Source organism: Thalassophryne amazonica, chromosome 2 (assembly GCF_902500255.1).
Source record: "Thalassophryne amazonica chromosome 2, fThaAma1.1, whole genome shotgun sequence".
Classification (NCBI taxonomy): Eukaryota; Metazoa; Chordata; class Actinopteri; order Batrachoidiformes; family Batrachoididae; genus Thalassophryne; species Thalassophryne amazonica.
This window is the reverse complement of record NC_047104.1, coordinates 130,372,010-130,387,091: the sequence shown is the minus strand read 5'-3', so window position 1 is coordinate 130,387,091 and position 15,082 is coordinate 130,372,010. Positions and strand designations below refer to the sequence as shown.

At 41.5% G+C, this 15,082-nt stretch overlaps 1 pseudogene; it reads left to right on the top strand.

Annotated features, from left to right (window-relative positions):
• Positions 1-12,512, top strand: part of LOC117504163 — a 72,727-nt pseudogene extending 60,215 nt beyond the window's left edge.
• The last annotated feature ends 2,570 nt before the right edge of the window (positions 12,513-15,082 follow it).

Sequence of the window (15,082 nt, the reverse complement as noted above, 5' to 3'; positions counted from 1 at the left end):
GCTAGAGTACTAACGGGGACTAGAAGGAGAGAGCATATCTCACCCATATTGGCCTCTCTTCATTGGCTTCCTGTTAATTCTAGAATAGAATTTAAAATTCTTCTTCTTACTTATAAGGTTTTGAATAATCAGGTCCCATCTTATCTTAGGGACCTCGTAGTACCATATCACCCCAATAGAGCGCTTCGCTCTCAGACTGCAGGCTTACTTGTAGTTCCTAGGGTTTGTAAGAGTAGAATGGGAGGCGGAGCCTTCAGCTTTCAGGCTCCTCTCCTGTGGAACCAGCTCCCAATTCGGATCAGGGAGACAGACACCCTCTCTACTTTTAAGTTTAGGCTTAAAACTTTCCTTTTTGCTAAAGCTTATAGTTAGGGCTGGATCAGGTGACCCTGAACCATCCCTTAGTTATGCTGCTATAGACTTAGACTGCTGGGGGGTTCCCATGATGCACTGAGTGTTTCTTTCTCTTTTTGCTCTGTATGCACCACTCTGCATTTAATCATTAGTGATTGATCTCTGCTCCCCTCCACAACATGTCTTTTTCCTGGTTCTCTCATTCAGCCCCAACCAGTCCCAGCAGAAGACTGCCCCTCCCTGACCATGGTTCTGCTGGAGGTTTCTTCCTGTTAAAAGGGAGTTTTTTCCTTCCCACTGTCGCCAAGTGCTTGCTCACAGGGGGTCGTTTTGACCGTTGGGGTTTTTCCGTAATTATTGTATGGCTTTGCCTTACAATATAAAGCGCCTTGGGGCAACTGTTTGTTGTGATTTGGCGCTATATAAATAAAATTGATTTGATTTGATTTGATTTGTTTCACATTCAGTCTAATTACACTTCTTATTCTTCTTCTTTGTCTTTCGGCTGTTCCCGTTAGGGGTCGCCACAGCAGATCAATCGTTTCCATCTCACCCTGTCCTCTGTAGCTTCCTCTGTCACACCAACCACCTGCATGTCCTCTCTCAGTACATCCATGAACCTCCTCTTTGGTCTCCCTCTTCTCCTCCTGCCTGGTGGCTCCATCCTCAGCATCCTTCTCCCTATATACCCTGGGTCCCTCCTCTGCACATGTCCAAACCATCTCAATCTCGCCTCTCTGACTTTGTCTCCAAACCGTCCCACCTGAGCTGTCCCTCTGATATGTTCATTCCTAATCTTGTCCATTCTTGTCACTCCAAAGAGAATCTCAACATCTTCAGCTCTGCCACCTCCAGCTCTGCCTCCTGTCTTTTTGTTAGTGCCACTGTCTCTAAACCATACAACATAGCTGGTCTTACTACTGTTTTGTAAACTTTCCCCTTCACTCTTGCTGATATTCTTCGGTCACAAATCACTCCTGCCACCTTTCTCCACCCACTCCACCCTGCCTGCACTCTCTTCTTCACCTCTCTACCACACTCTCCATTACTTTGAACAGTTGACCCCAAATATTTAAACTCATCTACTTTCAACCACTTCTACTCCTTGTAACTGCGCTATTCCACTGGGCTCCCTCTCATTCACACACAATGTACTCAGTCTTGCTTCTACTGACTTTCATTCCCCTTCTCTCCAAAGCATATCTCCAATTCTCCAGACTAGACTCAACGTGCTCTCTACTCTCACTACAGATCACAATGTCATCTGCAAACATGATAGTCCATGGGGACTCCTGTCTGATCTCATCTGTCAACCTGTCCATCACCACTGCAAACAAGAAAGGACTCAGAGCTGATCCTTGGTGTAATCCCACCTCCACCTTGAATGAGTCTGTCATTCCGACTGCGCATCTCACCGCTGTCACACTATTCTTGTACATGTCCTGTACTACCCTAACATACTTCTCTGCTGCTCCAGACTTCCTCATACAATGCCACAACTCTTCTCTTGGCCTCATGCAGTGCAACACATCTCCTTTGCATCATCCGTGAAGAGAACACCTCTCCAACGTGCCAAACGCCAGCGAATGTGAGCATTTGCCCACTCAAGTTGGTTACAACGACGAACTGGAGTCAGGTCAAGACCCCGATGAGAACGACAAGCATGCAGATGAGCTTCCCAGAGACGGTTTCTGACAGTTTGTGCAGAAATTCTTTGGTTATGCAAACCGACTGTTCCAGCAGCTGTCCGAGTGGCTGGTCTCAGACGATCTTGGAGGTGAACATGCTGGATGTGGAGGTCCTGGTCTGGTGTGGTTACACGTGGTCTGCGGTTGTGAGGCTGGTTGGATGTACTGCCAAATTCTCTGAAACGACTTTGGAGACGGCTTATGGTAGAGACATGAACATTCAATACACGAGCAATAGCTCTGGTTGACATTCCTGCTGTCAGCATGCCAATTGCACGCTCCCTCAAATCTTGCGACATCTGTGGCATTGTGCTGTGTGATAAAACTGCACCTTTCAGAGTGGCCTTTTATTGTGGGCCGTCTAAGGCACACCTGTGCACTAATCATGGTGTCTAATCAGCATCTTGGTATGGCACACCTGTGAGGTGGGATGGATTATCTTAGCAAAGGAGAAGTGCTCACTATCACAGATTTCGACTGGTTTGTGAACAATATTTGAGGGAAATGGTGATATTGTGTATGTGGAAAAAGTTTTAGATCTTTGAGTTCATCTCATACAAAATGGGAGCAAAACCAAAAGTGTTGCGTTTATATTTTTGTTGAGTATAAGTCCACAAACACACAATGTAACTCTTTCTGTCCTTCTCTGTACTTTTCCAACAGTATTCTCAGAGCAAACATTGCATCTGTAGTGCTCTTTCTCGGCATGAAACCATATTGCTGCTCACAGATCTTCACCTGTTTTCTAAGCCTAGCTTCTACTACTCTTTGCCATAACTTCATGCTGTGGCTGATCAGCTTTATGCCTCTGTAGTTACTGCAGCTCTGCACATCCCCCTTGTTCTTGAAAATAGGAACCAGCACACTTCGTCTCCACTCCTCAGGCATCCTCTCACTTTCCAAGATTTTATTAAACAATCTGGTTAGAAACTCTACTGCCATCTCTCCTAGACATTTCCATGCCTCCATTGGAATGTCATCTGGACCAACTGCCTTTCCACTCTTCATCCTCTTCATAGCAGCCCTCACTTCTTCCTTGCTAATCTCTTTTAATTCCTGATTTACTCTCACCACATCATCCAGCCTTTTCTCTCGCTCATTTTTTTTATTCATCAACTCTTCAAAATATTCCCTCCACCTTCTCAGCACACACTCCTCACTTGTCAACACATTACCATGTGCATCTTTTACCACCCTAACCTGCTGCACATCCTTTCCAGCTCTGTCCCTTTATCTGGCCAATCGGTACAAGTCCTTTTCTCCTTCCTTACTATTCCACTTCTTGTACAGCTCACAATATGCCTTTTCCTTTGCTTTTGCCACTTCTCTTCTCGCCTTACGCCGCATCTCCTTGTACTCCTGTCTACTTTCTTCATCTCTCCGACTATCCCAAAACTTTTTCGCCAACCTCTTTCTCCTTATGCTTTCCTGGACCTCTTCATTCCACCACCAAGTCTCCTTGTCTCCCTTCCACTGTCCAGATGTCATACCCAGTACTGCCCTAGCTGTCTCCCTCACCACATCTGCAGTACTTTTCCAGTTGTCCAGAATTACTTCCCCTCCAACTAGTGCTTCTCTCACCTGCTCGCTAAATTTCACACAACAGTCTTCCTCCTTCAGCTTCCACCATCTGATCCTTTGTTGAGCTCTCACTCTCTTCTTCTTCTTTACCTCTAAAGTCATCCTACAAACAACCATCCTATGCTGTCTAGTGACACTCTCTCCTGCTACCACCTTACAGTCTGTGATTTCTTTTAGCTTGCATCTCTTATAAAGAATGTAGTCCACCTGTGTGCACCTTCCTCCCCTCTTATATGTTACCCTGTGCTCCTCCCTTTTCTTAAAGTAGGTATTCACCACAGCCATTTCCATCCTTTTTGCAAAATCAACTACCATCTGTCCTTCCCCATTCCTATCCTTGATACCATATCTACCCATTACTTCCTCATCATCTCTGTTCCCTTCACCAACATGCCCATTGAAGTCTGCTCCTATCACCACTCTTTCATGCTTGGCACACTTTCCACCACCTCATCTAACACACTCCAGAAATCTTCTTTCTCCTTCATCTCACAACCTACCTGTGGGGCATATGCACTGATGATATTCATCATCACCCCTTCAATTTCCATCTTCACACTCATCATCACCCTGTCAGACACTCACTTAACCTCCAACACACTTTTAACATACTCTTCCTTTAAAATGACCCCAACACCATTTCTCTTCCTGTCCTCACCATAGTACAACAACTTGTACCCACCGCCGATGCTCCTGCTCTTATTTCCCTTCCACTTGGTCTCTTGCACACACAATATGTCTACCTTTCTCCTCTCCATCATATCAGCCAGCTCTCTCCCTTTACCAGTCATACTACCAACATTCAAAGTCCCCACTCTCATTTCCACCCTTCTAGTTTTCTTCTTCTCCCGCTGTTCGTGGCAACGTTTTCCTCCTCTTCTTCGTTGTCTTCGCCCAGCAGTAGCCCAATTTCCACCGGCACCCTGTTGGGCAATAGCACCGGTTCTTTTTTACATTTCTGCACTGTTCGCTGTGTCAGACAAAGGATCCCAAATGAGATTTTGTTCATTGCTCATTCAAGGAAGACGTTGAGGTGGACATGTTCATGTCCACCACCACTGAGTTTTACAGGGTGTCCCAAAAAAGTGCCACAAAAATAAAGCCATAGAAAATCTAGACACTTTTGGATACTAATATCTGTCTTATGTCATCTTGATGCATATCTCAGGAAATTGCATCTCTGGTGTTCATTTCTAATATCACCTCAGTTTGTAATTTGTAAATTTTGCCATTCACAAGATGTGCTCAATATGTGCACCGCTCCTCCGGTTCGTCCAGATCTCCCTTTGTTAACATTGTGAACAGTTCTATCAGTTTTAAACTGTTTTACTATCCTTAATGTTGTCTTTCTGTCTGGAGTTTTTCTAACTGCAAAATGATATTGATATTGTCGTTGGGTTTGCGCGATCGAGTTGGTCTCAAAGTAGAATTCCATCAGTTTTCCTTTTTGCTCGATTGTAAGCTCCATCCTCATTGGATCAGACTCAAACTGCATCAGAAGAAATTCCTCATATGTATCTTGATGTCTGGGGGAAAAAATAGCCGTTGCAGAATTAGAGTCAAATGATTTTGTGGCACATTTTTGGGGGACACCCTGTATAAGAAAAGCATGCACACACATGGGGTACATGTGCATTTTTCTAATGAAAAGAATGCGGATGTATATTTCTGGTTTTATGTGTACACTTCATTTTATACATGAGGCAGCTGTTCTGATTTGTCAGGATTACTCATGATTTGTCAGTGGCTACAATCTCTTCTCTAATTCCTGCAGGACATCCAGAAGAAACGTCAAAACAAAGACCTGATGGAGCTGCAGTCCCTCATCGATGCTCACTTGAATGCAGGAAGAAAGAGGAAGAAGAACTAATCGCTCTCAAAGCGAGAATCGTGAGATTTTTACCCCAAATAAAGCTCATCAGTCACACATTGGGGTTTCTGTGAGCTCAATAACTGCTGGTTTCAAAGAGACGACATCAGTGCCAACTGATGGGAATACAATTTAAAAACCACAGCACCAGTTTGATTTGTGCACCTTTTTGGTTTGTGTGTTCAGGAGAAACGTCGCTCTGAGCGAGCCGAACAGCAGAGAATTCGTGCCGAGAAGGATAAGGAGCGGCAGGCGAGGCGTGAGGTACGCAGTAGAATTACACAAGTACCGATTCACTTGGATCACTGAGCCTGACCCTGTGACTAAGATGTGATCTCCGTTAACCTGGAACCTTTTGATCCTCAACCTGCTGGTAACACCAGACGCTGCGCATGAATGAAAATGACATCTGCTACTCCTCTACAAATGACCTGTAGAATATTATTAAAACACACCCCAGTCTATGTGCTTCGACTTTAACAAGCAGCTGGTAGACGTTCCATAACTTATTATGATGCATGATGCAGTAGCACCACATTTCAAAAATACATGCGTCTGATAGCCTGGTGTGAATTATATGCATTTTCTTCCTCTTTATGTTGCATTCTTAGATAGATGCAACTAATACATTCATTCATTCATTGTCTATACCTGCTTAATCCAATCAAGGGTCACAGAAGGGGTGGTGCTGGAGTCTTTCCCAGCAGTCATAGGCTGTGAGGTGGGATACACCCTGGACAGGACACCATTCACACACACACTCACACGTACAGTCAATTTAAAGTTGCCACTTGCAAATAATACATATCACCCAAAAATATAGCATGTCTTTATTTAAACATTTAGAGATATTTTTAATAAGAAAACAAGTCAAACATTTGGACACATATAGGTGAGTTCAGCACTCAAAGACTTCATGGCTGACAATGTTTTAATCATGTTTCAATATGATCAGGATTATTACAGAAACTGAACTTATCCTTTGAAATCTGTTTTCATAAATTTGATTTTAATAGTGTGCCGCAACCAACTCAGTGGGTCCTAAAAGTCAGCATATTGTGGTTGCTAGTCATGCATATTATGGTGCTCAGGATGTTCTATTTTTACATTCTGTCACATCTTGTGAATCATGGAAGGGGTAATAATAATAATGATGATAATGACCTGTGAAGAGGGACTGTCACGGAACCAGGCTATAAAGCCCCCTCGCTGTGAATGACATCATGAAGTAATGTAAGCAGTTATTACTGAACTATAACAGGCTTTGGTCATAAACACAGTATGCAGTACAAAACAGAGGGCAGGATTTGCAATTAGGCAGGAGTAACAAGATAGAGGCCAGGATAAGCTCAGGACACTGGTTACAGGTTATCTGGTTACAGTCTTTCTGAAACACAACAGTTGGATAAATAATATTTAGAGCCAAAGTCAAAAATTCAAGGGCACCCTAAAAAAAATAAATAACAGTCTTCACAAGGGCACTGCAGGAGGGATTTTTGGGAAGTATACAGCAGGTCATGAACATAGAACAGCCCAGTTAAGGTGGCAGTGTCCATAAGCACTTTCATAGGTCAGAATACACCACAAAAGTGTAAACACAGGAGTAAATGGAACACTATGATGTTCATGTAGGAACACTGGAGATAAACTCACTAGGAAACACTGGGGGACTGAGGAGAAAATAGCTGTACTTAAGACATTAAGCAAAACTCAGAGGTGGAGAAATCTAGCAAGGGTCAAGAACATGAGAATATCTAATACTGCTAACAGTCATGGGGAAAACTACCTCTAAAAAGGAAACTGCTGTCTCAACTAGAAAAATTGATGTAACAATTTGCATAGATTTTTTGAAAGGAGCTGTTGGGTTACAGCTTTATCATTTTGAACGTTTTCTTTTCTTTTTTGGAGTGAGCATTTTTATTGGAGCAGTCTGAAAATTGACTGGAGCGAGAAGCGATAATGAATGGAGCAGACTGCTGTAACTGAGCTCCACTGAAACTTACGTGGCGTCAAAAGTCACAGATGTAACGCACACCCAGAATCCGATCCCACTGAATCACATTTCAAACCACCTATGAATTCTGTTCCCCATCACAAAGTGTAACACAAAACTGTTTTGAAGCATTTTTAATGTCAGACATGGATTGGGTTGGCATCTCAACAACTGTGTGTTTGGAAACCAAAACACAGCAGAAACGGCAGCCTATCAATGAGTGTGAGGCATATTCTACTTCTGCATCAAAATTAAATACTGAAACTACAGTGAAAGTGTAAGAGTCTACAACTTCCCCTGGACGGGACGCCAGTACGTCCCCAGTGAAGGCTGGTAGCACTTTACAAACTGGGTGGGCTGGGACAATGGAGATAAAATGTTGTCTCCAAGCGCCACACAAAAGTGCCCCATTTCCATGCCACATCCACAAACTCATCGATATGTTATGGTTAGAGTAGGAAAAAGGGACGATTATAATAGCAAAATAAAAAAATAAAAAATGTGACATGAAAATTGGCAACTTTTCGTGACCGGGGCACAAAAAAAAAAGTGAGACTGGTCTGGTCTACCTTTCCATAGTGTGCCTTAATTGAGAGAGTGGCGCCATAACGAGTCGAAAAAAAACAGTCACAGGACTAATGGTGCACTCTTGGGTTCAAATAGCGTCCACTGTTAATCTAGCTGCATGTACACTCCAGCTATTTATTATTCGCTGAAAATGACAGGTTGTTGGGCATTTGGATGCACAAATAGACACACCAAGGCTTCAAGACGTAACAGATTCCCTTCAGATCCGAACAGAAGAAAAATTGGGAAAATAAGTCAGCTGTGTGGGATGGAAGCGACGTTCATCAAAGCTTTGAGAGGTAAATTTATCTTCAGTCCCATGTACCGTAAACTCACCTAAACCATCATTGTACTAAACAGATATTTACAGTCACCGGAAAAAATAGTCCCAAAGTTTTGTATTGTCCATCTAAGAAACACCGTATATAACGGATTTTGTACCACGGGATTTCACTCACATCGGATCAAACTGTCCCATCCAGTCACAATGTATTTCCATTAAACCCCTCACATGTGGGACCGGATTCATTCTTGATTAAAAGACCGACCTTTTTTTTTTTTCCACACCATGTTCAGACTCGAAGCAGTTAAATCAGACACAGCAAAAGGCTGTACTTTGACACTTTGCTGCTTTCAATCCTTCATCTGCCATCATGTTCTAACAGTTTTTACAGTGCGCACACTGATTACAAATGGATCAGAAAAGTCTGCACATTTACAACACGAAGTCAGAAAAAGATGAAATTGTACAACTTATTGGAGGTGATGATTGTAGAACGAAAAGCTTGTTGAGGGTCAAATTAGTCCAGAATAAAGAATAATCCAGAGATGGAGAACTTTAATGGCCCAGTCACACGGCACACCACGATTCCCGAACGAAGGGAAAAAGTAAAAAAGTCACAGTTCGTTGAGAAAAGGTGGACGAAAGAGCTTTATCACCGAATAGCCTGCGAAGCAAGAGCGCAAAAGGGATGGAAGAGGAACTTAACAAAACTGAAGCTCACGATCTTGATGCTTTAAACGACATGCGCCTGGAGCCACAGCTGGAGCAGTGTGTGTCTGCATCTCTGTGTTCCAGGACTCGGCGCTGGGACACAGCCCATAGTGCCTGAGTCCTAGAGAAACTGCAAACAGAAGCTGTGGAGATCTATGTGCACGTCGGTGGACCCACCTGCTTTGGTTCCTCGTCCAGAACAAAAGAGGGATCATCTCCTCATCATCAGAATCCTCACTGTCTGTCGACACGCTGCGCACTCCGTCTTGCTCCAATTTAAAGAAAAACCCTCTGGTGTGCCGTGGTCACTGCTGTATCACTGTATTACGTTACAAAAACTGAACAAACAATTAAAAACACCAAGAACGACAGCAAAACGAAATACGGACGAATTGAGGTTTTCGTTGCCCTTTGTTCAAATTTTTTGACAGTTTAAAAATCCTGACAAAGCGCCAGCTGCAGGAACAAAGCTGCGTGAAGGTTAAATGATGCCAACGAAAGTCCTGATTTCTTTGTTCATTCGGGCTTCATTGCCCTTCGTTAAGTGCCATGTGACTGGGCCATAAAACTGTCACGCACGTCAACATCATGTCACAGAGTTACAGAGCTGCAGCTGGATAAATCAGGCTTTAAATTAATTAAATAAATCATCAGAAATTGTAAATTTATGTAAATTTGATATCTTAACTATGTTTATATTTATTTTGATAGCACCTGTATCTGGATGTGTTGCTGTATGTGATTAAATGATTTTAAAAAATGTTGAAAACATTAAAGGGTTATTCAATAGTTCAGTGCAGTTGGACCCAAAATGGCTCCATGTTCTGAGTTGACACCACTCTCTCAATTAAGGCACTCAACCTAACCCTAACCCTAACCCTCGACCACCACCCCCCCCCCCGTCACCCCACATTTTTTGCCCCTGTCACAAAATGAATTTTTGACCCTGTCAAGAAAAGCGCCCCCATTTTCATGCGCCCCTCACAAACCCATAGATTAAGGTATTTTTCGTAATGCCGCCATGAACTGCCGTGAGACTGGGTTAGCATAAAACTCTTCACGAGCACTCACAGTAACAAAACATTAAAGAAGTACCCTTTCGTCTGAACCTCTTCCTTTATTTTCTCTAACGTTTTGACACTTGTCTGACAGGCTGAGAGGCTCAGAAAGGAGGAGGCTGAAGCCCAAAGAAAGGCTGACGATGATCACAAGAAGAAGATAGCTCTGTCCAGCATGGGATCAGGAGGGTTCACCAGCCAAAGCAAAGGGTAGATAAACATCAGTGCCTTTGTCACCATCATGATTTCCCAAATTTTTTTGAGCCTAACAAAGTAAGCATTCACATTTTCATACGTGCTATAAAAACAGCTAATTTCTTCTTCATTAAGACGCTTGAGCTTCCAGAACATGGTAGCTTGTTATAAATGAGTTGTTCTGGAGCTGATTTGCTGGCTGCACATTTCCAGCTTGACCAGAGGAGAGGGAAGAAGCAGACTGAAAGAGAAAAGAAGAAGAAGGTTCTGGCAGAAAGATGCAAACCTCTGAACACTGAAAATTTCAACGAGGACATGCTGAGGTGACATACAGAATGCAAACCTGTTTTACACAACACTTTTATCATGTGTATGTTTTTAATTCTCCACACTGAAACAGCAAAAGATATGAGTCCCAAACCCACAAGTCTTTGTGCAACAGTTTTTAATTTAGATAACATTTTACTCCTTGAAGGACACATTATGTCCTTTCACTCTTCTTAAATAAGACATTGGCATTCTTCAAAGCCAACGTGATACAAACAACTCTACTAAAACAATAAGTAGAAGGCGCATTCAGAGAGTGCAACACCCACATCACATTTATGCAAATTCATTCTTTGATTCAGTGATACAGTAACATGTGGTTCTGTGTGACTTCGGCATTTGATCAAGTGTTAAATAATTCTAACTTTGATTTTGAGGGTCGCCCACATTTAAAGATCATGTGACCAATAACAAGGTGATATATTAGTTCATATGAACAAGGTTGGGTAGGATTACTTTGAAAGAATACATGTGGATTACATGTATGTATGTACATACATTTGGATTACTTGTAATCTGATTACTTTTGGATTACATTTCAAAGTAAGTAGTCCTACCCAACCCTCCATATGAGTGTTTAAGAGTAACCACAGGCATATTTTTAACTTACTCCTTGAAAGAACCATTGTATTGTACATAACAAGGGGGAGAAGAAGTAAGTCCCGTAAAGGACCTGAGGCCCATCAGGCACATGCTTAACACCCCAACCCCACCCACCCCCCCAATACCACGAGGCATGTAAAGTCGACAACTTCCCCTGGATGAGACGCCAGTCCGGTGCAGGTCACGTCCCCAGTGAAGGCTGGTACCATTTACAACTGGGTGGACTGGGACAACAGAGATAAAGTAGTTTCTCCAAGCACACAAATGGAATTGCACCTTGATCTGTACATTGGTAGTCCCTCTCTCTGCACTGTACATAAGTATTTGGTTAAATTTTGACCTTGGCCTGTGATCTTGACTTCTGAACAATTTTCACAAAATCAAATAATTTTGTCATTGAATGGTCCTCCTTTATACCATCAAGTTTGGTCCAAATTGGATCAAAATTGTTCAAGTTATTTTATTCCACCATGGACAAATGGAAAGACACAGGGGTCAGAAAACACCAAGGATAGCTGTAAATATCTGAGCAATACCATACAGTACATCGTTCTAGTTTCCTTCCTCGACTTGGACATGGAGTCATTGGGTTCAGTATCTTCCTCGAGGACACAAATTCCCAAGCCACACCTGGGAACTGAACCTGTCACATAGTGGAAACCTGCTCGAGCAACGCTATTGTTACCCTCTGAGTGTCTGGAGAGTTGTGCAAGAAGTGAACATGTGTGTGCTCATAGTTATGAGCAGGATCTGAATTTCACAAAGCTGAAGAGGAAAGAGGATTTAAAATTTAAGTTATGAGTGAAAAGAGAACAGCGACACTGTAAAAACAATGTGGCTCTCAGCTGCAGACAGCACTGAATATGAGCTCTTTCATTTTGTCAGGGAAAAGGCAAAGGAGCTTTGGGATTGGCTGCACAGCTTGGAAGAAATTAAGTACGACGACGAAGAGAAGCTGAAGCGACAGAGATATGAGGTTAGACATGTGCGCACACCAAACTGAAGTAAGACTGTTGAAGTGCTCTGTGATGTGATGGAGCGCCTCTGCTGGTAAAAAGCAAGTCAGCTTTGGCCACACCAGATCACACGCAGTTTGGAAGCATTAAAAACATTTATAGAGATGAGGAATTTCTTCCTGAAATTTCACATTTACAAGGCTTTATTTGATTTCTTTAGCTTGTTCATCTTGCAGCTTTAAAGTTGAACTTCAAAATATATAATTTTGCTCTGTGTTTCAGGTCATTTCTCTGAGAAACGCATTGACGAGATGCAGAAACAGTAAGTGAATCCACCTGAACCCCAGAGAAAAAGACCATTTGAACTTTACTTTAAAAGCGTACCGCCTTTAGGTTTTTTTAAGATTTAAGTCAGAAAAAGAATTTTCTTTGTCACCATTTTAATTTTATTTAATTAGCCTTTAAATAGGGGATTCTTAATATGACATTGCCATCAAAATTCACATCGTCTACAAAAAATTCTAAATAGATCCCCTGAAGGGAAAATTTTCAAAGAACATATGGCCATGAACTATGTTCGGTAGCGACCGTAGCAGTGTCATAGATCATGTGGGGGCTTCCCCTGACTTGTGTGAGGGTTGCTGGGAAGCACATCGCGACAGCCAATCAGAATAGAGAGGCACACTGACGTCAACTGGCTGGCAGACCAACAAAATGAACAAAGATAGTGGAAAACCCCTACAACAGCTTATTTCTGTATTAATCAAATATGTTTTTCATATATTTTTATAACCACCACAATTTAAAAAGGCAACACAAATTCCACAATACGTTCATCAATTTTACATTGAGAGATGTTTTGTGAAACCTCTATAAATGTCACCTTGATATCTTTATAAATTTTTGGATGTTTCAATGTATGTACAGCAGTAATGTTGTAAATTCAGAAATGACACAATTTCTATTTGTTTTTGTTGTCCTTGTGTTTTCCTCAAAACTGAAGATGAGGAAGGTAAAGCTGACTGGTTCAACACTGAAAGCCTTTCTCTACTGTACTAATTGGTCAGCTGCTTGTTATTTCACTTAACCTGAAGTGTTTGTCACTGACACCTGCTCTTTACAGGAAATGGTAACAACTATGCAACTTGACTGTGACTCTAATTTGAAGTTTTAATTTAAAAAGAAAAAGAGGTCTGTAAAATGTTAACAGGTGATATCACTTAAAACATCAGATAAATTCATTATCAATTAAGAATCATATATTTGTAAATGCTTCACTGTGTGACTAAATGAATGTTTCATGAACATTTTCTCATATGGTGATTTAGTTAAAAGGGCAGGTGAGATGTTTTTTAAGTAAATAAAAAAAACACTCAGCTGTCAAACACCTCCAAGTTAAGACTGACTTTTTCCAGAGTGATGATTCAAATCACATGGTGAAGAAAAAATGTGCCTGAACTTCAGGTTACGTACATTTTTATTCTTGGCATGTGATGATGTTTACATGGTCATATATAAATGTTACATTCTGTAAATGCAACTGTCATTAATCTCATTCACACAATGGCCATATTTTAAACAGTGGAGGTGGAAAACGTTTGAGATAAATTGTGGAAAACTGGAGATAAAGACAATACAAACTAAAAACTTTGATTATTGATGGAACACAAGTTAGCTCTGTTAACTGTGCTCATTAGTTTTCTTAATTTTAGCTACACGATTGTAAATACAATAATGGGAAATTATTACAATCTCTGTATTAAAACTGAGCATTACAATTGATTTTACCACTTGCATCCCCAAAATGTTCATCAACTGTATGTATCTGTTTGTTGGCAGATTAGAGTTCTACACACAACATGTTCACTTCCAAACACTAAATTCTATACGATGTTTCATTGAACAATCTCTTCTACATCCATTACTGCAAAGTTCTGGATCAAATCTGGTGGTCAGGTCAGGTGTGGGAGTACGTGCTGGTTAGAGGTGGGAGGATCGATTCTAATATCAATAATATCGATACCAACGCTGGTATTGATATTGAATGATCCTCGTGTAAAAAGATCGATACTCAAGCTTTTTTTTCTCTCTTGCACACACTGACTGCTGCGCACGCAGATTCATCAAAGTCTACTCTCTGTCTGTAAGAGCAGCGCTGCACTGTGTCACACAGCACGGAGCAGCACACCCTTGTATTGTTGTTTGTCAGCCCTCTACCTCAGGAGATTTTGTTTTAAGTTGTGTTGAGTGATATTTTTAAACAAAAATGTTGATTGTGATAATAAAGTATTTTGTTGTCACTTACAATGTTTGGCGAAATTCTATCCTAGGTCTTTTGGATCCTTTGGATCTATGAAGCTTAAATATGAAAAAGTATTGGTATCGGTATCAATATCGGCAATACTGGGCCTGTATTTACTTGGTATCGGATCAATACCAAAATTCCCGGTATCGCCCACCTCTAGTGCTGGCACCACATTCACCAGAGTCCTGGATGACAACCATACCAGCAAACAAGCGGTCCATCCCCACCTCCTGAAAGTTATCGATCTCTACAAGGAGACATGGTCTCCCCTTTGGTCTTTCTTGTTAATCAGGTCCTCAATACTAGGCGGGTTCCTTGCCCTCCAAACTGCGCAATTTGGAGTTGTGATTTGAAAATATGCTGAGTGGAAATAAATGTATTTAACAAAAAATGAATTTATTTTAAAACCTCTGAAATATCTCTAAAAAGTTTCACAATCATGATGTAACATACTTTTGGTCACATGACATACAGAAAGTGTCACGTGGCATTCTAAAATACGTGGCACAGCACGTAGGGATGAGTAGCTGATGGCGAGCTTGTTAAATTATAAGAGATGACATTATGACACTACATTTTTAAGAAAAACAA